The 23,009-nt window shown below is 45.5% G+C and overlaps 1 protein-coding gene across 4 annotated transcripts in view; it reads right to left on the minus strand.

Moving 5' to 3' along the window:
- PTPRA (protein tyrosine phosphatase receptor type A) overlaps positions 1 to 23,009 on the minus strand; it is a 197,588-nt gene that overhangs the window by 135,998 nt on the left and 38,581 nt on the right. For 2 of the 4 annotated variants that reach the window (XM_059721432.1, XM_059721431.1), the window contains exon 2: positions 11,986 to 12,112. The exons of the other annotated variants lie outside the window; for them this stretch is intronic. The gene's annotated coding sequence lies outside the window, so the exon portion shown is untranslated. The remainder of the gene's footprint in view (positions 1 to 11,985; positions 12,113 to 23,009) is intronic. 4 annotated transcript variants of the gene reach the window in all.

The following is a 23,009-nucleotide window of genomic DNA, read 5'->3' on the forward strand; positions in this document are numbered from 1 at the left end:
GAAGATGAAAATTTGAGACAGTCAGTCTCCATCTGCCACCACTGCACAGCAACAGCAAACATCATCAGGGCCTGGAGAGTTTCCACTGGGCATCCACATCCGCTTCAATCTTTATACTGAGGGTAGGGATCTATGTGTCCTGACTAAGAAGCAGAGGGCACAGACCAATCCTGTACCGCTTGTAGGGTAATGAGAAAAAGCATCTCTTCGCTAGTGTCCCAGCAGCAGAAGTCTGGCGCAATGCTGTTACACCAGAGAGAATCACGAAGCACAAGACCCACATGCGTTTTGTTCCTGTGGTTCAGAAAACAACGGAGGTAGGAGTGGCAGAGGTCTGCTCTGGAGTCCAACGGGCAGGTCCTTGTCAAAAAGAGGGATCGGGGGAAGTGGTTAAACTAGTTTGAATCAGAATAGGGAGATCTCACTGCACGACAGGCATGGCTGGAACCGTCCCATCCACTTTGGCTTCCAGGAGGAGCACTGGGGGTGCTGGACCAGGATTTGCAGCAGAGCGTGAGCTGCTTTAAGCTGATGAGAACAGCAGGACCACATAAGTTGCACGACCCTTCCTGGGCTCGGCTTTGCAGATTCTGAGAGTAGGGGGCACATGGGGCATGTGGCACAGGGTCCAAGAGCCAAAGCGGGGGGAGTACCAGTCCAGGAGCTGGGGTGCAGCAGCTTTGCTCACCACAAACTTCAAAACAGCCCCAGCCGAGGGGTTTCCTGCCTGGCTCTGGTGCTCTTCAAGCAACAGCATCCAGGAACTGCTTGGAGTTCCCAGCACAGGCATGCTGCCAGGCACAGACTCTGCAGGGGTGAGGGCGATTCCAGCACCCCTCCCAATTTGGTGCCCAGGGTGAGTGCCCCTCTCATCCACCTCTAGATGTGCTGCTTTCCCAGTTTGGCTTTTGGCCCCTTCATTTCATTGAGACTGGTCTAAAAGTGCCTGATGCTCTCTGGCTTAATGCTTCTCATCCTTGTTGGCACTGCAGCTTTGTCTCCCCCCCACAACCCATCAGCCATCTTCAACACAACTAGCCATGTCATTGAAGTCTCGTCCTCCCTTTCCTCCTCCAGCTCCAAGCAGGAATCCCCAAGGCTGCCCTTCATCCCTCTCTCTTCTCCCTAGAGGCGTAGCCATGAAGCTAGGCGCCCTGGGCAAAACCTCCTTACAGGGGGTGCGAAGAACTAGGAAGCCAGAGGAAGGGGAAGGGGAAAGCACAGTCTTACCTGTCCTGGGGACTCAAAGCCACCCCCTCTCCAGTGCTCCTCCCTCATTATACCCAACTCCATTTACTTCTTCTCCTGATGGAAACAACCAGCAAAACTTTAAATAACGGCTAATGACCGGAGTCAAGACTCAGAGGTCCTGTCCTCTGCCATATCAACCTACCAACCATCTCTCCCAGCACTCTCCTACTTCCCACCGGACACCGTGTTTCAAGTACTTCTCCTCAGACCTGTATCTTTTTCAAGTGGCACGCTCGTGTTCTTTCTAGTCTGTCTCATAATATTTAGCTTTTCATCTGTAGATATTCAAGTTACTTTCCAAAGGAAAGAAAGACTGACTTTTCCCCACTCTGCAGACGAGGGAAAACCGTGAGACAGAGAGAAGGGATGCAGGTAACACTGGTTGAAATGCAGTTTACACCTGAAACGGACAGAAGCATAACGCGATTAAACACATTCAAAGCTTCCTGGAATGGTTCAAAAGTGTAGCTGGAAAATCAAGCGCTGGCTGAACCGGTTCACTGTGAGCCAGGTCAAAGACACATGTGGACATCAAGCCTTCTGTGGCATAGGTCTGGTCAGTCCTCCAGGCATCCCCCACTGCTGTGATCAGGTGCTCTGGTACGTGGCCCCCAAATTTTTCCCTTTTTTTTTGGCACTTTTCGTCAATGAGCTCCCTTGCACTGCTTGTTCAGTAAAAGCTCTCTCTCTAACAACCAGCTGTCCTTGCTCCCTACTTGACCGTGCTCCCCACCCCGAACCCTGGCAACTGAAAGGTGTGGGTCCAAGCACTCCCTACCTCCCAAAGTCAGGCAGGCACCTTGCAGAGTTCGATCATGTGCACGCTACCAAGCTTGGCTGAACTCATGTTTAGGAGTCAAGGGAAAACTGAAAATACTCCCAAGCACAGGTCACCCATTTCCTGGGATCCCCAAAGCATGGGTACAAGCGCTCCCTTCTCCTTTGTCCACTGCAGTGCATGCTGGGCTGGGGGCTCTCTCCCACCCCCTCGGGTCAGAGCCACAGCACTTCAACCCCTTAAAAACAACCACTCTACCTGGACTGCAAGGGCACTGGATGTATGGAAACCTCTGACCCATGACGACTGTGAGCTGGTTCCCAATCAGTGACTTTTGGGAACGGTTCAAACATTACATGCATCCACACCCAGAGCAATGAAATGACAGAGAGAGATGAAATGACCAAAAAAGCCAGCAGCAAATGAAAGACAGGGCTGGAAGCACAAATTTTCCTCTGTGCGGGTACAGTGCCCAATCCACGACAACAGGGTGCCTACCAGCACTCAGCCCCCTTTGCATGCTTGGTAGGTACTTCATTCACCACACTAGTGCCACAAGCTCCTATCAAGTTAATAAAACAAGCTTCTCTCTCTACCTTTTCTACCCGCAGGAGCAGTCTAAAAGCTGGGGGTTGCTCTGTTCGTGAGCATTTCTATTTTATGCAGAGCTTAGGGTTCATAACTCCTCAGATTCACTATCAGAATCAAATCATTTGCAGGTTTGTATCCATTAAACATGTTAAATAACCCTGGATTTAACATTAAGCCTAAAGAAACCTCCAACCCCTCCCCACGCTCGACAGGCTTCAGTATCTCATTGCCCTGTTGTGCGTGGTCCTTCAGGCAGAACATTTATCTCTGCTGCACTTTGAATTCATGCTGAGTGCAATATTTGGTGACATGCTGTCAAATGCTTTTCCTGAAGCCAGTGTGTTGGACCTAATGATTTTTCTTCCCACATGGATTTAGTATCCCTGTCAAAAGGAAGCAATGAGTTAGTCTGGCAAACAGTATTTTTCTAAGCCCAAGATGTTTAATGTTCCCGGTTCCATTATCTTTCAGATCCTTGGCAATATTTCCAAAGGGAGGTTATGCCACTCTTCACTACCACTGCATAAATCTCTGTTTTACAGATCTTAATTTATTGGTTTCCTTCTCAGCCTACTGTATTTCATAAAGGCAAAAAACGTGTATTTTTTAAGACCGTCTTCCATATTGGCTTCTGGAAACACCAACACAGGCAAAAAGCACCATCATACCTATGTCGTGCCACACCCTGCAAATTAAAGCAACCAGAGATGCAATCAGAATTAAAAGTAAGCAATGCCAGAGAGAAAGGGTGAAATTAAAGCATTATAAGCATAAGGCGAGCTAATAATAAAACACGTGCAGCACTTTTCATCCACTGATCTCCCAGCATTTTTTAAAACAAAGGTCTGTAGAGGTCTACAGAACATTTTGTGTCTGCTCCAAAGTGACCTGCCACTTGTCTCCAGCAGATAAAGTCAAATGCATCCACATAGCTTTAAAATCCAAAGCTAACATTCATGAAACTGGTCCTGCAAATGAAGAAGTAGTGCATTTTTTTTGAGGAAAAGATGAGCGATGGCACCTTATTTGAATAAGGATTCTTGGTTAATTTGTGTTTGTACAGTAACTCGTACAACAGCGTCTCCACCCCTTGGAAGTCAGCCCTTCCCCATGGAAGTAAATGCAATTCAGCCCAGTGGATAGAACAGGAAAAACAGACTTGAGAGGTGACAGAGAAGCACACTGCAGTAACTGAGAGTTTTGTCTGCTATATAATCTTAATGTCTCTCAGATATCTAAGAGTTGGAGATGGCTACTCATTCGTCCTGGCCTACAATGACTGTAAACCCACAGACAGAATAACCTAGACCAAAATAATTTGTGGTTAATAATATAATCTAATTCACGTGCTCCCTCCCTGGTGTTATTTAATCAGATCTATAATCCAAGGCATTCCTATGAAGTAATACTATACTAGAGCATAGCAGCAAAGCACTCTGCGCCTGAGCACAGCTTACACCTGCAATACTGTGGCTTGCCAAGAGAGCTGTCTGTTCCCAGGCCTTTGCTGGTCCAGCTGCACTGGTCCCATGTCACACCCCTGACTGACACAGCTAGGCCACCACGTAGCCTAGTCTGAGCGAGAAGAAATGACAGCATTACTGACCCAAAACGGCAGTAGTCTACCACGGGGCAGCTGAGCAGGACGCATGCCCTAGACACTGTTCGAGGGGATGGATGCCAGAAAGACAGGGAGGGGGCCACCATGCAAGCATTTCTTGGCTGCAGGAAGCAGCGGTGCAGGCAATGCGGGTTGGGGAGTGCAAGGCATTCTAGGAATCGTAGTTCTGTAGCGTGGCAGTGGTTTCCTGCTGCTGGAAGGAGAATTGATCCCATTTTTTGCTGCCAAAAATCATCATCCCCCCCCTTGACATAGACTTCAGCAGCAGAAAAATGGGATGAAAGTCCCCCCAGCACCCGAAAACTCCACCACTGGTCTAGCGAAGAACAGGTCCCAGGATCCCTTGCACTCCGTGACATGACCTGCCCAGCTGCTGCTCCTGCACGCTGCGTCCTGCAGAAGGCAAAAGCTAGGACAGGAGGAGGGGGAGAAAGGTGGGAGAGGACCACCCAGCAGGGGAGATGGGACTCGTCACAGGTGACACTTCTGCAGAACTGCCCCCGCTCTGTCTCTGCTGGGAGTCTCCAAACAGGGTGCACATCTTGCTGGGGTGATCGGACCCTTGGGCAGGGGGCTGAACCCGATGATCTCGTGAGGTCCCTTCCAGCCCTAACATCTATGAAATCTATGGATGCTGGGAAAGTGGGACTAGGCAGGTTTAGAAATATGAGAGGGAGAGGAAAGTTCAGAATCCAGGATCAAGCACTGTCAAATCAATTCATCTGCCCGGTGATGCTACTTTAACACGTTTGTTACCATTCAAATCTAAGGAAATCACTTAAAACAAGCCGGTTTTGTTTATTAAGGCTGATGGTTTCATCATGATTTCCAGATGGCCTTTGCATTTTTTAATCCATGCAGTATTTAATCTTCTTTGAAAGCAGTCTAAGGTAAAATTTCACAAACACAGAGGGTAAGTAAAAGCCTGTAACTCTTGCCAGGAATTAGGGAATGTTTTCCTATCTCAAAGTTTAGCAGTATTAAAAGATTATTTAAACAGTGAGGTAATTCCATTCTCCCCAATTGTCAAGGGGGTTAGATATTAGCTTCCTGTCTTCCTTTGGACAAAAAGTGTAATTACAGGAAGTTATTTCTATCCCGAATGACTTGAATCTGCTGATTAAAGTATTGGGAACGTCAGCTATAATCTTTAATAAATTAATTTTTCTTTCCCACTTCTAGGTTCAGTCCCAACCTGCACTGGGCATAAAATACACAAGTAAAGAGATGAGTCAAATTCAGACGTACATTAAATCGATCAGCCAAATTCTGCCCTCAAATAACTAACGCATCAACTGCCGTCTTCATAGCTATGCTCTTCTGATGCAACAGACTTCTACAACAAGGGCAAGCTTCTTTGTGCAGACACAAAACTTTCCTCAAGGGCTGAAATGAGCTCTCCGGGAACCAAAGAGCATTAAATACTTCACTCTATGTATATGGAAATGCTGCTGTGTGCGTCCCTTAGGACACTGTGCTGCAAACACTTCTTTCTTCCTCCGAGAGAATGAGGCCTCTGCCGCATAACGTATGCCAGTCACATTGCTTAATGCAGTGCTCGACACTGCCCGAGTACTACAGAAAAAGGCTCAATATGTCAGAAAAACATCTGATATTAGAATGCAGCAGTCAGTAGAGAGATTCCTCCTGGACTTGGTGGAAATATTTAGCCACAAACTCTAGAGCATAACTGGATATAAATGGTAAACTACTCTTTCACTCTGGAAGTGTGACAGTTCCAGCAAAAGGAACTGACTGGATTTGATTAAGTAACCTCATAAAAGACAATAATAGGTTTAATAGAAGTCCCTTACTGTGGGTCATTGGTATCCTAGGAAAAATATACTGAAAAACAAAAGCCAAGGGATATGGGATATTTTAATTCTAAGGGACCAGTTTGAAATGGGAATGGACCTAAAGCTAAGCCTCAAATCTGACTACTCTCTCATACAGTGGGGAAAGAGTGATATTAAGATCCAACTCCTAGGGCAGTGACTCTCAACCTTTTTAGATGTGATGCTGTCCCCTTGTCAGACTCATGGCACCTTCAGAAAATGGCACTGCTTAGCTTTCATTCACTTCTTGACTCCAGAAAAATAACAGAACAATTCTGTTGCAAAGGAGTCAAAGACTGGGGGCAAAAGGCTTTTGACACTGTTGATTCCTATTTGAAATCTTTGGTTTATCTTGTGAATCATATGTAGGCGTTTTCACACCTAACAATACGAATGTAGAGCAGCACCCTGGCAACACCCTTAAAAGGATGTCACAGCACCTTTGTTAAGAATCACTGCCTTGCGGGCTCGGGCTCAAAATAGGACCCAAGCTCAAAAAGGCGTCTATGGCACGAATGGCATAATAATCAAAGGTTACAATTTTCCAGGTTTGGGTTAGCTGCAACTCAAAGCTGGGATAAACAGAAAAACACACCTGCATACCCAGAAACGGAGAGCCTCCCAATCCCAATGCCATGGAAGAACACGAAAGATCTCTCTTGAACCATATGTAGTTTCGGGCGCATCGCAGACCAGGGTGCACCACAGTTTCTTGCTGGGACAGCGACGCTCCATAGGATGCTGCTTCACAAACTACAGGATGCTCCTGCACACCATCCTACCTGCTGGTAAATTAAGTTTGTTGAAGACTAGCTCTAAGAGCAAGTGCACATGTTTCCCTGCAGAAAAGCATGAAAATGTGATATTTTTGAGCTCAAGTAAGCTGGCTCATCCCTCTCTGACCTATAACCTAATGTGGTGCTCACTGAAAGTTGCTTTTTGGTGTTCTCAGCACAAGGGCCAAAAGGCCCCACTGGGATGTGGACCCTGAACTCCTTTCTCATTCTTAGGAGTGATCCCACAGGGAAATACTGAGACTTACTGGTAAGACAGTGAGAGAAGCCAAGTATAGAGCCAGCACCTAGAGACTCCACTTGAGATAGAGCCTTGTTGGGCTGGGCATTGAACTCCTGCAGAAGAAAGCTGCAACAGAGCTGGAAAAACCAAACCCGGGTCTCCCAGGTGCGAAACCAGTGCTTCAGCCACAAAATCATCCTCCTTTCTCAAAGCCAGATTGTGACAATTTTCTGGGGCTACTCCTGAGTCACTGAACAAAAACAGAAGTTGTTCATGATTTGGTCCAGAGAGAAAGAAGGTTTTTATGACTCACCTGCCCCAAAGCTTGCACTACCACTATCACTACCCTGTTATATCAGGGTAAGCTACTTCAACCTGTCACTTTTCATAAATTTCATACAAAATTTCACTTAAAAACAAATGCCAAGTCAAAAAAAAGGAAGAACAAAGTTAACATCTAAAAAATAAATGGATTTTAAAAACATGCAATTATGGAACACACACATATCTGTGGTTTATGGAGGAGGCAAAAACTTAAAGTTTTGGTCACAAAAAATTAGAGATGGAAAAAGATTTATGAAGTCATTTAGTCCAGCACTATTGAAGCAAGGTTCATCCCCAGAGGTTATTTCTACTGTTCTGGGAGCCCTGAACTCAGGACGCACAGACTGAATACTGTATCACCCTGAAAAGAAAAAAGGGAGGGAGGAGAGAGAGAGAAACCTTTCAAAACTACCCATCCAGTTCCAGCTCCCCGGTTCTGGAACACAGCATTTTATCCTGTTTTGCCAGTCACATAAAAGTCATATGGTCTTCAGTGCTGCAAGGTTTATTTACCAGCTAAAGTACCTTTTGTATAAAAGAAGTCTGATCGACAGCAAAATGGCTGCATTTTCTTTTCTGTGTGACCACCCTCACTCTGCCCCTACGAAAGGTTGGAGAGATTCCAGTTCACTTGAATGTAAACTGTGATCAGAAGTGGTATTTAACATAGTTTAATTTTAAAACCGTTCTAAAAAAAGCTACTCTTTAACCTCAATCTGTCTGTAAGGTCAGGACTCCAGAAACCCAACTTCCTCCCCAATACATTTTATGGCATAACAGGGCTCCATTTGACAGATCCACAAATAACAGTGCGGGAAGAAACCTGGAGAGATCCTATTAATTCTCCCAAGTTTTAACTACTGTCACCAGACACAGCCTTTCTAAGTGCTTCCCCAGCTGTGCTCCTAACAGAAGATTCATCAGAGCAGACCAAGGCTCAGAAAGTGTGTCGGTCCTACAGCTCTCCAAGTCTGCAAATCAGATCTGTTTTGTGAGCAGACTCACTTCACAAGAAAAAGAAAAAAAAAAGTGAGATTTGTATTGTTTTTGCATTTGGCATTTTACGTAAGCCCTGCAACCTCAAGGGCTGTATGCATGCAGATGCGGGAAAATGGGGGAGGGAGGGCAAGGGTGTGGAAACTTTTTATTTGCTTTCCAGCACATTCGGAGAAATTTCAAAACAATTTCATTTGGAGAAGCAAGAGTTTGATTCCCATGTCCACCCGTCCTGCCTCTACTCGTTAGGGAAAGCAACTGAGCTTCGGTAGGCTTCTCCTCCAAATCTGTGCGTGGAAAAGCTATTTTAGTACCCCGAGTATAGTTAGCCATGTTAGTCTGAGGCTGCAAACAGACGTCGCTTCTGCACTATGACAAAACTTATGGCAGAACAAAACCAAAGTGAACAGATGTCTTAGCCCTTTGATGCAAAACAACTGCCCATGTTTCTGAGCACAATTCTCGGTCATAGTTTGTGCCGCATTTTCATGACAGACGTCTGATCACTTATGGCAGGAGAGAGTGGGCAGCCTGGGGCAAAAATGCCTCACATTCGGAAGTTGGGGCAATTAACACCGTTTCACCCCTGTCCTTACTTTAAAGCTGAACTTGGTTGATTCCCTATAATCAGAGCTTGGTAATCTGTTGCACAAACTGCAGCATCAAAAGGACTTTCTAACCATGCTACTAGCAGTCATTCCTCCTCCCCCACAATTGTTTGAGGCAGGGCATCCTACTACCCACGTACTGTTAGTGAAACACTAGGCACATGTCCTCAGAGCACCAGAAGCCAGATCTATTCCATCTATTAGACACCCAAATGGACTTCAGCGCCTAAACACGATTCAATTCCTCCCTGCTTAATTTTCTGAAAATCATAAAAGCAGTCACTTCTGTAACATGCCATCATCTCAGCCTTAAAATGAAGTCACACACCGCAGCAAGCAGGAGGACCCATCCATTTTTTGAGATAACTTTTTCAAGGACTTGGGCAGAATAGGATCACATCACACCTGTACAACAATACAGACCACAGAAGCAGATGTACAGACCTGGTTCAACGAGGGGGTTGTAGGACACAAGGGCTGCGCTAAAGGCAATACAGACACACGGGCAGTATCTGTAACTGGGACAGGAGGGCATGCTACAAGCTGCTTACATAAAGTCAGCTGTACCTGTACTGCAGTTCGTTCCTTTGGCCCCAGATTTAGACTTAGCAAACAGATGTTTCAGTTTAGTTTCAAAGATTAATGAACAGAACACTGCCATGATTTTAAAGAGTCTAAAAAAGCAGCTCTTTGTCTCGATTTAAAACTTCCCCCCGAAGTATCTGGAACCTGAACACTGTGGCACTGTGCTAACGCAGGGAAGTCAGAAAGTGAAACTGAAAATGCCTCGGTGATTAATCCGGGGATATTTCACTTTCTGCTCTAACAGACACATGACCTGGACAATTTCTAGTAGGGAATTTATGATGGCCTAATTCTGTACTCCATCATTCTGGGAACACATGGCGCGCTACCAATGGAAATTCCCCATTCTTCTGAAAATGGAGGCATTTTGCCTGCAACAAAACAATTCCACAAGAATTTCCTTCTCTTTCTAAAGTTTTCACGTTACATGTCCATCTTAGCAAAAAAGCCCCATCAGACTACCGGTTTGCTCCCAATGCTGTAGAAATATGAAACAAACAGGATTATTTTCGAGTCTTGCCTTCATAAGGGACAGGCTTTTTCTTCTGCCCCAGTGACATCTCGTGCAGCTGGGATCTCCCGCGACCGAGGGGCAGCAGTGTCACGGTCTCATTTCAAGTCTTCCTCTGCCAACTGGAAAACTTATTCTTACTGCTCTCATTAGAGTGCTGCTCTCATCTATTGACACCCTCTCAGCTTACAAAGGGAAAGTCTCATTTCACTGGCTCAAGGGAACGAAGGCTGAATGGCTACCAGTCTGGGTGGCGATATGGCTGCCTGGAAGGAATCCCAAGAGCTAATGATTCCTCCTGTTATAAACTCTTTACATGGGAACGATCCTATGCCAGGGACTCTCGCTTTCTTTTCCATTCTTACCATCAAGACACAAAGCCACATATAGGCCACAAGCTCACTGTGCCCAGCACCACCCTTAAAAGTGCCATTTGGCTGCATGCACGACTGCCCAGACTGGATGCAGAGGAGCTGAGTCTGCATGGTACTGCGGACAAGCGAAACAGCATGAAATCTCAGCTGTAGCAATTAGCCTGCCCTTGGCACCACATACATGGTTATGCTCGTTCCAGCCTAGGCAGTATATGCGTATGCAGAGCCAGGGGCACATTTGAAGTTGCCTGTGCAGGACACAATAAAAGCTGCAGTCTTGAACGGCATGAATGTGAAAGCAGGAAATCCAGATTCCCCGAGATACCTGCTCTAGCATTAGACAACAGCGCAAGTCAAGCATCCTGGGTTCTGATTTTTAGTGTGCCTGTGAGATACTTATGGCAAGACCCTATAAATTGCCAAGTGATCACCCAATGAAGATCACCCCAAACAAGTGATTTCAACCAGTGTTAGAGATCCCACTTATTGACCCTAGCTCTTCATCCCACTATGCGATGAGCCCTTTTCCCCCAGGCTGACACCACACTCAGTTCAGATCTTTTTTCCCAGCTTTTTTTCTTCGGCAGAAAAAATTAACTAAGTCCACATTAACTACCCTCCTCCAGGGTCTGGTAATTTCTTGCAGGCTTCCGTTTGCTAAGCCAGGGGTGGCTAACCTGTGGCATGTGCGCCACAACTGGCACAGGCAGGCTGTGTTTGTGGCACAGGGAGGGAGCGGGCAGCACGGCAGCAGATACAGCAGGGGGCAGAAAGCAGAGCAGCAGACTGGGCACAGTAAAGCATCAGAGAGGACAGGGAAAGGGGATTGGAGTGGCACTAAGAGAGGGTACATGGCTAATTTGTGGCACACCTACCAAAATGGTTGTCCCCACTGCTCTAGACCACCTGCCTGAATAATACAGAGGCTGTCTGCCAAAGAGCCTCCTGCTCCAGGGCTTTGGTACAACAGTCTCGGCTGCGACACAGCCAAGAGGCAGGTGAGGCTGGACCCCGGCTCCTTTTAAAGAGCCAGCTACCTAACGAGTACAGATATGCATGTGTGTACATTATCTCTTAAGAAATGCAAACGTCTATAACTCTTGGTTTAGAAATGACCTTTTATTAAACCAACTAGGACATCACACACACAAAAAAATCTTTTTCTGCAAGCTTCCAGGCTAAAGGCCCTTCATTAGGCTCAGGGAAAATTAAAAGATGGTAAAAAGTCCCCAAAGGTAGGAAATAAGCTTAATTTTGCACAGAGGAAGCTGGAGATGGAAATCTGTCCCTTTGGGTCCATGAAAGTGTCTTTGTGAGTTGTTCTGAGTTGTGAGTTGTTCTCCATTGTGCAGATCAGGTAGGATTTCCTTTCCTGGAGGTGTTAGATGGCAAGCAGGGAAGTGTAGAAATCTTTCTTGCTGTTCAGCAATGAAGTTTAAAATCCAAAATCAATGCACATATGAGGAAACCAGAGAGAAGGGTTGAATAACTTACCCAATGTCACACTTCAAATCCTCAGCAACTTCGTAATTAAAAATCCTTGTTCCTTCTTGTTCGCTAACCACCAGGAATGCTGTCTCTTTATACCAGTGGTTCTCAACCTTTTCTAGACTCGAGACACCTGTTGGAAAATGCCAGCTCTTAAAATGTTCACTCTTTTTTGCCTTCAGAAAAATAGATCAGTTTTTCTGTTGCAAATAGCTTGCAAAGACCATAACTATGAATTTCTATTTGAAATCTCTGGGTTTATTTTGTGAACCATGTTTGTAAACCTAACAGTGCTAACATTATGAGACACCTTGCGACACCCTTGAAAGGACCTCGAGACACCCCGGTTGAGAATCACTGTTTTATACAGTAAACCCTGGTTAATTCACCTGTAAGATAACTGGCCACTGTAGTTTAACTCACCATTCTTTCAGTTCCCCATCTACTCCTCATAATTGGTCACCACAAAGAATTGCCATTATTTGCATTCTCCTTGGAGTAGCAAATTACCTTGTTTCCTGGATGCATTCTACTCTATTACTACATTAAACTACTTGCTTCGGAAAGACCAGGATACCAGTATTTTCACTGCTGCCAAAAATTAGAGCAAATGAGATTTTTTTTTTATCCTCCAAGACAAGGCATTGTTCCTTATTTCTCTAGGCACACACACCTTAGAGAATTGGCAGTAGTTTAAACATGAATGGTTTAAATCTTACATCACTGGTTTTCAACCTTTTTAGACTCCAGGCCCTCTTTGTTTGGCCCTTGAGGGCTGGCAAGGAGATACAATGCCTTTAATCCCCGGGTTGCTAGTTCAGTTCAAAACTAGCCAGGGCTCTAATGAAAGCAGTCACCACGAGAAAGGCCTACATGAAGGAAGCTGGAGCTCTCTGCTGTGCACCAGCATCCACGAGGGAGTTTATCTGACAAACAGCCAGGACCTCTGTGCGTCAGGCTCAACACTGGCAAAAGAATTCAAATGTGTTGGGGACAATGACAAGCTCATTTTTAGATGCGCGGGCCATGCTCTGTAAGAACTTGAATCTCCCAGGCAGAGAAAGCAAAGGCAAGTGCCTATGATCTTGAAAGACTATTAGCTCTCGGTGCAGGGTGGGTCTGCCAAATCGCTCATAATTGTACGCTGGACTTCCATGTGATGCTGCGACACCTGTAGAGAGCATGCACTGCGCCCCAGCACAAAGCCCGTACCCAGCCAAGCCTTGTGTGTTAAAGGAGTTGCTAGACTCCATTCACACTAACTAGTCTTGCATGTCACAACAGGAAAAAGCCTGCCCCACAAACAACTCTTCATTTCACTTTCGTGATGTACGGAGACGGCAGGGATCTTCTAGCAGCCACTTTCAGATCTCCGGTGAGCCAGGGTCCCTGTTGACACTGTCACTTCTCAAGAGTTAAAGGCTGTGGATCCGAGTATTCAGTTAGCATTTGGGAGTCGGCGAACATCTAAGGATCACCATACATCCTCAACACTTTCCACAGGTCCCCTGTAAACCATGGAGGAGGCCAGCCTCCCTAGCATTTCTAAAACCTCCGTTGCTGCACCCTCTCCTCCCCCCACCAGGGCAAGGGGCCAGGCAAGGATTTTTTTTTTTTTTTTTTTAAGACATGGCTTTATCTGAAGGCTCTTCTTGAAAGTTATTCAAATGTGTGCCAAGCTAAGCTAACAATCTCAGTATTGTCCAAAAGAGAAATGCAGCCCAGGCTTTGGCGAGGCCGGGATAAAAGGAAAGGGGAGAAGCACATGGGTGAAAGAACAACACCAGTGAAATAAAGCAGCCTGCTCCAAGTCACATTCAATGCGTTCTTGTTATTGTTGTGTTTTTCTTTTCATCTAAAGCCGGGGCTTCTGCATTCCTGCCAGGCCAGGCTGCACAGCACGACGGAGCAGGAGGAGGCTGCCTCCAGGACAGGGGAAGTGGAGAGCTCAGAGGGGCTGGTACAGACATAGCCCTCTCGCCCGACCCAACAGCAGCCCAAAGTTATCTTCATCCTGTCCACCTCCCAGGTGCACCTATGGGCCAGGAACTAGTGCAAGTTGGCAGTTGGGCTCGATATGCCAAAGACTAAATGACTGAGCAGCTCCCTTCTCTCCTCGCAGTCAGAAAGGATGAACCTTGGCAGGGCAGCATGGGGATTGAGTGATATCCCAGGGGATTTCATGTTGGCATCTTTTGTTAGCACTAAACTCCCTTGAAACGTCTAATGAGCATTGGTCAACATATCTACTAAACTAGTGCTGAGGTCCCTGATGGACCTGAGGTCCCTGCCTGACACCTCAAAACCCAAACTCTAGGGACTGTACATTCATAAGACTGTCTATCCCAAAGTGTTTCAAATCTAGCATGGCAAGGTTTTTTGGGTAGATGTAACATCTTTTATTAGACCAACTAAATAGTTGGAAAAAAGTTCTTTGCAAGCTTTCCGGCACAAACACCAAGATGTGTAGGGAGAGGGGAGGGTGGCGGAGAGATTTTTAACTGTTAAAAAGTTATGAACTTTCCAGGGCTACTGCTGGGTTTTCACTTATTACACTTATCAGGGCCTCTGCTAAAGTCAAAGGAGAAATCAAATCTCCAACTCAACTCCTTCTCCTCCACAGTCCTTGCCAAAATGTTCCCCTTATTGGATAGTACTAGTGTTCTGAGAAAAATCATGATTTCACAGACCGCGGAGATACCGCAAAATTAACATCACACTGCAATTTTTTAGGGTCCTGAGTATGCCAGAAAAACGTGTGAAAGTGCAGGTTCCCCTTTGCAGGCTGGCAGAGTTTCAGCCTGCAAGGGGAAACATGGGCTTTTGCAGCTCCAGCCTGCAAGGGGAAACCTGGGCTTTTGCACCGTTCCAGCCTGCAAGCAGCTGCTGGGGCATGGCCAGGATGTGCCCAGGCAGGGCCATGGGAATATCCCCAGCAGCCGGATGAAGGTAAGTGTATGTGGAGGGACAGAAGGGGGTTTGGAGGGTCAGGGTTTGGAGACTTTGGGGGGGGGGGTAGTGTGTGCATGTGCCTGCCATACACGTGCGTGGGTAAAGTGACATTTTTCATGGAATATTCACAGAACTGCCGGGACCCATTTGCCAAGATCAATGGTAGTTCCGTGAATAGCGTGTGAAAAATGATACTTTACCTGCGCACGTGCCATGAATTTTCTACAAGAGGTCTGCAATTTTCTCAGGGCCCTAGATATGATGAATACAAAGATGAGCTCAAGAACAAGGAACTGTTCAACCACAATGTAAACAGGCACAAGTCTGAGTTGTGTCAACCTCCACAAGTTGAAACCCTGACCCAGTTCAACCACCACCTCCAGTACCACCCGTATTTTAGCTGTCAGAATGTCACACATAGGGGAGCCTGCAGAGGACAGTAAGACAGCAGATGACAAGCGGCCTGGCAGCAGGGAAGAGCTGTGTTTCCCCCCAAGCTTAAACTATCAGCAAATATGAGTCAGAGAGGACATAAAAAGCGTGCTTTGTTATGTTGCTCCAACCTCACTTCTCTTCTTCAATACCCCTCTTCTCTCTGCATACACATACGTGCACCCTAATGTGGGAATCTGGTTTGGTTTTAGCTTGAGTGAGGCATCCTACAGCCCTGTCTGCATTATACTTACCTTTCTGCCCATCTTGGTAAGAGGAGGGAGCCTGGCTATGGTGCATTGGCCCCTCAGACCAAACCAAATTAAATATTTGGGGAGTTGGTCCAGACATCAATGTTTTCTGCAGAGAGAAAATCTTTTCACAACCATTTGTTTAGTAGAAAACTAGGTTTTCCAACAAACCATTTCAACAAACTTGTCATCAAGCCCTATGCCGGGTCTTCCTCCACATGGGAGCAAGAAGATTTAAGAAGAAAACATTCAAACAACTAAGTTACGTGAACATCTCAGCCATTCACCATCTGCCCTGGTTCAAATAAAAAACATTCAAAACAAGTTACTCAAGCATCTCAGCTGTTTGCCATCTTCCTCTGGTTCAAATCAAGACCTGGATGTACTAGGAGGAGCAAAACTAGAGAGAGGTTTCAGGAAGAATTTATATTGGCAACTGTCCTAAACCTGGGAAGTCATCTTAGGACTGGATGTTGGCAGCACGGCTGCAGCCTTTAATACTGACGTTCAAAGAGTTTAAAACATCTCCATTTTTTACCAAGCTGTCTACTTGCTGTGTCACATACTGATAACACAACAATGCAAAATGTGAACGAAGAACCAGTTTAGCCTATTAAACAATTACTTAATTGTATCTATTTTTACAGCAACTTTCATCCGGAAGCTCTGTCCTGTGCATGTCATCACAGTGCCTGCCATTGAAATGCAGCAGTGTCTGGGATGAAGACTCAGCAATACAATGTACTCACTGGATATTTACCCAGAAGAGATTCACTGAATCTGCAAGTTGAGCAACATGCTGTCCCTAAAACCCCTGCTCTTGCAAGAAATGCCATGGGGCTTTAAAGTCATGTTGTATCTGTGCACTTTTATAGCCCAGAGATGATGTGAGAGGCAAGGATTTCTTAGTAAGCTTTTTGAACGCAAGACATTCTTTGTTGGGTCTCTGATCACAGGAAGCCAGGCACAGCATAGGGGGAAAACAGCAGAGAGGAATGCTCTGTCGAGAGAAAATCTCAGGGGTTGCAGAGACTCGACTAGCTGAAGAAAAGCAGCTGATTACTGGAGATCAAGGCCTATCAAAAGGGAGGAGGATCAGCCGCACTTTTTTTCCCCCTTGCCTTTCTGTGGAAAGAATTCAGGAGTTGGATCAAATGTAATGTGCCATGAACCTAAGGATTCAGGACCCCTTACTTGTAGGTCACAACCCAGAGATGGTTAGGGTTGTTCTGTTCTTGCTGAAATCAAAGCTTGGAGTCCAATAACATGTACAGTACAGTACAGTGCAAGTTCCTACCCAGTCAGTATTATTTAACACTAATCCTTGTATTTATTCTGGGCTGATAAGTTTGTGCCATGATCTTCAGTCACTGTCACTGTCAGATCTTCAGTCATTGACAACGTAAGGAGCCTTCAAGTCTATAGAAAGCTGTGCCTGAAGGATGTGATCCAATACAACCTTGAAACAACTGGTTTTTTGTATAAGGTCCATATCTGAAGGCTTTTGGGCCTCTAATCAAGCAGTTAAAAAAACAAAACAGCTACTTAATGATTTATCATCCAAGAAGGACTTTAGCAGTCCACAAACTACATCTATATACCTCAGAGTGCTTCCAGCAGGTAAGGATCCCATTCACAACTCCAATTTACAAGCAACCAGTACTTGACCCAGAATTCACAGAAGTTAAATGGAAGAAGCTCTTTCTGCGACTCCGGTGGGCTTTTGACGAGGCCCAGAGTTTAAGGCAGGCAAGACAACCTAGCTCTCCAAACCAGGCTTGCGATGGGTTCACTGGCCCACGCTGCTTCAAAATGCAGCAGCCTTTTAGCCTGGGCTCATCTTTGCAATTTTTCTACCCAGGAAGAGTTTGCCCATCCAAAACAGTGCTGCCGGGAATTTCAAGTCAGCCTTAAGCTAATGTCTTGCTTGGTGCTGGACAGTCCTGCATACCAGAACAGGCAATTTCTGGAGGAGAGCCACTAATCAGTGTAGGCATTTGGGATGTCAGAGTGCTCCCCACAACCAAGAATCAGCTTGGTTTCTCTGGCCAAGCATGTGAGATTACACCCTACCTATCAAAGTCCCACGACAGCTTCAGCTGGATGTGGTATTCCTCACACTGTGCCCTAAACTACCATGGCAGCTTTGCTGTGTGCTGTGTAACAGTTAAATCAGACTTCATTCATGAGATGCTTACTCATCAGCATTAGTCTGTACTTGCTTCATCAAACAAACGCGTATAAAAAGTGCTTTAGAAAGGCACAATATCTGTATAAAGGTTTTATTTCCTCTCCTCCTGCTTTATTGCCAATAAAGTTAATCGTAACTGTTTCCATATTTTCTCTAAGCTTCAGCCAGGTACATCTGTGCTAAATTAGTTATTACAGGAGAATGTAAAAGTTCTTAATGCCATTAAAAGGACTTTTCTTATCACTTAATGCACATTCTGAAGTTATGCTTCATCGAGCAGAAATTCCTCATCACTCCCCACTTCGGAGACTCCCTTTCTTCGCTGTTACCGAAGCTGCTTGATACAGCCTGTGCAGGTCACAGAGCAGGCATGCACAGGGAGAGGAAAATAAAGCCACTTGACCACTACTGTTGGTGAGGGCCAGAGATTCACAGGGTGACCCAACACCCACTGAAGTCTAGAAATCTAGCTTCCGGTATGTACAAGGGATAAAATCTGAACCGCGACTGAATTCAGAACATCTGCACCGTGGATCACACAACACTGGAAGGAGCAGACAAAGGGTCAAGGAAGGAGTCATAATCAAAGGCAAATGTGACAAAGGAGAATATCAGTGTCCACCAGAGCAGAGAACTTTAGATGATTTAATAGGAAAGATACAAGCTCAACATATCACTGAAGATTAACATTCTCCACGTAGATAGCTGCAGTGCCCACCAACCATGTTTCAACTTTATGCAAAGGCAACACTCCCAGGAGCGAAAGGAAAGTTTGGTGTCATTCACCTTCCACTTCTCTACTAAGCCTGCCAAGGAGGTTTCTTTTTTGCCAGGCAACAACACCAGGTTACCATGACTGTAGGAAGCTTTATTGTTATGCATGCCTCCTACCGCTCTCAGCTTTGGTAGTGCCTTGCAACAAAAACAACATGTGCTTCAGTAATGGTCTGGACTAAAGAGCAACAGGTCATTCACAGACATCACAGGGCAGCCATTTCCAGCAAACATCTTTTTTTTTTTCTTACCCGCATTCAGTTTAAGCTTTATGTATATCTCTGCAGTTTCCCTATGTGATGATCTATATTGGTGGGTGTAAAACACCAAAGAGGTTTCAAATCAAAATAAATGTGCTACTCTTAACATCATAACAAATAATAACTTGGTCTTAACTCATTCTTAACATAATAACACACTTGCCAGCCTTAACACAATAAATCTGCCAGCCTACAGGTTCATCTGGAAGCACATCAGGCATTGAAATGTAAGAATAGAAACAGACTTATTACTGTTGCCCAGCTCCAGCTCCTTACTGAAGCCAGTCCCAGGCTCGGCTGTACAGCGGTGAGTAGACGAAACAAGGGGCATGGGTAGACAACACTTTAAAGTAGGTTAAATGCTTTTGCACCGCTTCAATGGTGTTGGTATTTGCATGCGGCAGCGGCGTATTGCGCAGTAATTCCAACCGCTGTAACAAATTCAGCGGCGTAACGTGCCTTAAACAACTTGGGGTGCAGCAAACTAAAACTCCGAGAAGGAGGCTCCGTGCAGCTCAGGGACCCTGCAGGCAGCCTGTGCAGGCAGCCTGGCAGCAGCCTGGGAAGACAGGCTCCGCCCAAGAGAAGCGGTGAGCCTGATCTCCTCCCCCGCCACCTCCAGAGCCTTCCTGACTGCCTGAGCTGTGTGGGGTCCCAAGGCTTCCCTCCGCAGTTGTGGTACCCCCCAGGACCGCCCAAGCTGGCTACATTGCCTCCTGGGGGGGGGCTGCTGCCACCACGGGGGGAAGCATCAGACCACCCTGCAGCCCAGGGACCACTCCGCCCGCCTGTAGCTCACCCTCCCCTCCCTGCCGCCAGAGGGGCAGCTGAGTTTGGGTGTGTGCACAACACAGGGGTTTAAAGGGCCCTAAATCGAAGCAGTGTTTTAAAATAAATAAAATTAAAAAAAAAAATCAACCACTTCAATTTAGGGCGCTGTTTCATGTACACATGCCCTTCATGGCCCAAGGACTCATGTGCCTTACCCCTCATTACAGTAGCTGAGCATCTCAGAACCCCCTAAGAGCTCTGTTTTGCAAGGGGAAGGGAAGCCTAGAAAATAGAGTGACTGGCACAAGGTTCAAAAGAGCCTGGCACAGGGAGAAATACATTTTAAGTTTAGTCCAATGCTTTAAACACAAGTCGACTTTAGATATTCTCTAAGTTTTAATGCCTAGGCTTTCTTTTTTTTCCAATTTATTTTTATGTTGTCTCACATACCGATGCTTGCATCACTTCCTTTCTTCTGGGAAGGCAGCACCCTTCACATAAAGATGCTCAACCACCTTTTACATAAAAGTCACACTCGAGAAACCATGAGATAAATTACTAGAAACATCTAGTAAAGAACAATGCTGGCAGAAATGTGCAAGACAATCTAATAGATCATTTCTAACATTTACTTTTCTCATAAGACTTACAATATCCTCAGAGAACAGTATTAAGTATCTTATAGTCAACTACAAAGAATGCATCATTCCTATACAGTACAGGAATGCTGAAATACTCTTACACATGATGAAGCTAAAGCACAAAGCAGATAATCAACTCGCTGAGGGCCACAGAGGAAACCAATGAGAGAAGTGGGATAGGAACCGAGTATCAACTCCGAGCCTCCTGTTGCAGCCGTTAAAGATGCTGTTCACACAAGGGCACGGGTCCCCCCAGGTTGCAGAACAGAAAAGTTCTCCCTGAAATTCAGAGTATTTAAGAGCTGCACTGGCAGCTTTGCAACACACGTTCTTAAAGCAGCTAACTAAGGACAAATGCAGAGTGCTGCACCTAGGGTGTAAAAATATCCAGCACACCTACTGGCTGGGGACTGACCCTCTCGGCAGCACAGAAGGGGAAAGAGATTTTGGAGTCCTAGTGGACTCCAAGATGAACGTGAGTCGGCAGCGTGACGAAATCATCAGAAAGCTAACCACGCTTTATCATGCACCAGCAGATACATGACAAATAGAGCCAAGGAGGTGATACTCCCCTTCTATGCAGCACTGGTCAGACCACAGTTGGAGTACTGTGTCCAGTTCTGGGCGCCGCACTTCAAGAAGGATGTGGACCAACTCAAGAGGGTCCAGAGGAGGGCTACTTGTATGGTTAAGGGTTTCCAAGCCAAGCCCTATGAGGAGAGACTGAGGGACCTGGACCTCTTCGGCCTCTGCAAGAGAAGGCCGAGAGGTGATCTTGTGCCCACCTACAAATTCATTAGTGGGGCGCAGCCAGGGATCAGAGATGCTCTGCTCACCAGGGCGCCTCCTGGGGTAACAAGGAGCAATGGTCACAAACTGACAGAGAGCAGATTTAGGCTAAACCTCAGGAAAAACTTCTTCACGGCAAGGGTAGCCAAATCTTGGAATGGCCTTCCAAGGGAGGTGGTGCTCTCCCCTACCCCAGGGGTCTTGAAGAGAAGGTTGGATAGGCATCTGGCTGGGGTCAGCTCTCTTTCCTGCTCGGGGCAGGGGGTCGAACTCGATGATCTGTTGAGGACCCTTCTGACCCCAGCATCTATGAATCTATGAACTTCACAGTAGCTAAGCACATTAAGTCACAGAATTTATTCTATCATTGGAAAAGTTAGAAACAAGAAAAACCCAGCAGAACAGCCTGTCCAGCTGCCCAAGAGATGACTGATCCCTAGAGTGCATATTCAACATTTTGTTGAACACAGCTATTAACATCTATTATTTGCAATGCTTGCTAATGATCGCTGCATAGTAAGCAGGTTCCCTATAATCATCTCTCAACCTGACAGGATCGAGATGAGGGACCTGTGTGGCAGAAACCCAGAACAAGAGAATGATCACAAAGCTATTCTAGTTAGAAATATAAAATGCTGAGGGACTTGCTCCTGCAGAGAATTGATTTTCTGTACCCTCAGCTTCATCATTCTTCATTTTAGATGTAAACAATTTTGAATTATTGAAGCGACTGGAACACAAAAGATGTGTCAAATACAGGTAACTTTGGAATTGCAATGAGCTATTACAATTGGGATTACAATGAGCGATATTCACCTTTGCATATATATATATATATATATATATATATATATTTTGCCTTCTGGGGGGCAAGATATATATATATATGTGCTTATTACTCATACATACACTATATAGTGCATTAGATTATATCCCTGTTTAGTACTTATTTACCTAGAAAACTGTCTAATTCCACACAGATTTACATGCCACATAATCCTACTGACTTCAGAGGAAATGTGGTATAAATCACTAGACTTTGGCCCTGCAGCAATACAAAATGAATCCAAGTTTTCCGTTTTAAAAATTGTGTCATATAAACAGGTGCCTCAGCTGGGACTTGAATGCCAAGTTTCGGTTCTCAAGCAATTATTAGCCTGTCTAAATTATAAACTTCTGGAAAGAAAACTTAACCAAAATGGATACCAGAACTGCTGACACAACGTGAAAACTGGAGCCGTGCAAAACCCATGTCACTATATGGCACACGTTTGTGTATGTGCAACAGCTGCTCTGGCTATTGTGTTATTTGGGGGTAGAGGGAAATGAACTCTTATTCAAAAGGCCTAATTAAATCCAGTTATAAAAACCATTCAGCTCCAAGGGCACCAAGTATTTTTCTCAGGAAGGGCAGGTATAAATTACCTCCTAACTCAGGCTGCAAACTTTTGTATTGTTACTTCAGTCTCTCACTTCCTAAGATTTCAGCATTTCCTTATGATAAAAAAAATAGTCTAGTTTGCCAGCTCATCCTGAAATTTCATTCCAGAGGATCACAGCAGCGGTAGTAAACAAGATTTCCTCTGATCCCCCCATAAAGCGGTGACCTGCATCTTGCACTACAAATATCTATGCAAAAGGCAACTGTGGACCCCACTGCCTACTGTAAACGCAGCTGTTATTTATGGCACTAGCAGCACACTGGGACAGAGACTAATAAATATTTAATGACTGGGTAAACATGGATGGGTTTATCTACTGCCGATTTAAAATCTTGACCAAAAATACTAATCTTTTGTGCTTCTGCTTAAGGATGCATGCAGGGCATTGTGGACACCAGGAAAGATCTAGGCAAGTTGCATAATGAATGAAAGAACCAAACTAGCTTTAGGGACCCTGCAGTTCCTTACTCCAGCAGGAGACAGCCATGACCACATTTCTTTGCCTTTTCACATGATGCTCTATAACT

This window comes from Alligator mississippiensis, chromosome 2 (genome assembly GCF_030867095.1).
Source record: "Alligator mississippiensis isolate rAllMis1 chromosome 2, rAllMis1, whole genome shotgun sequence".
NCBI lineage: Eukaryota > Metazoa > Chordata > Crocodylia > Alligatoridae > Alligator > Alligator mississippiensis.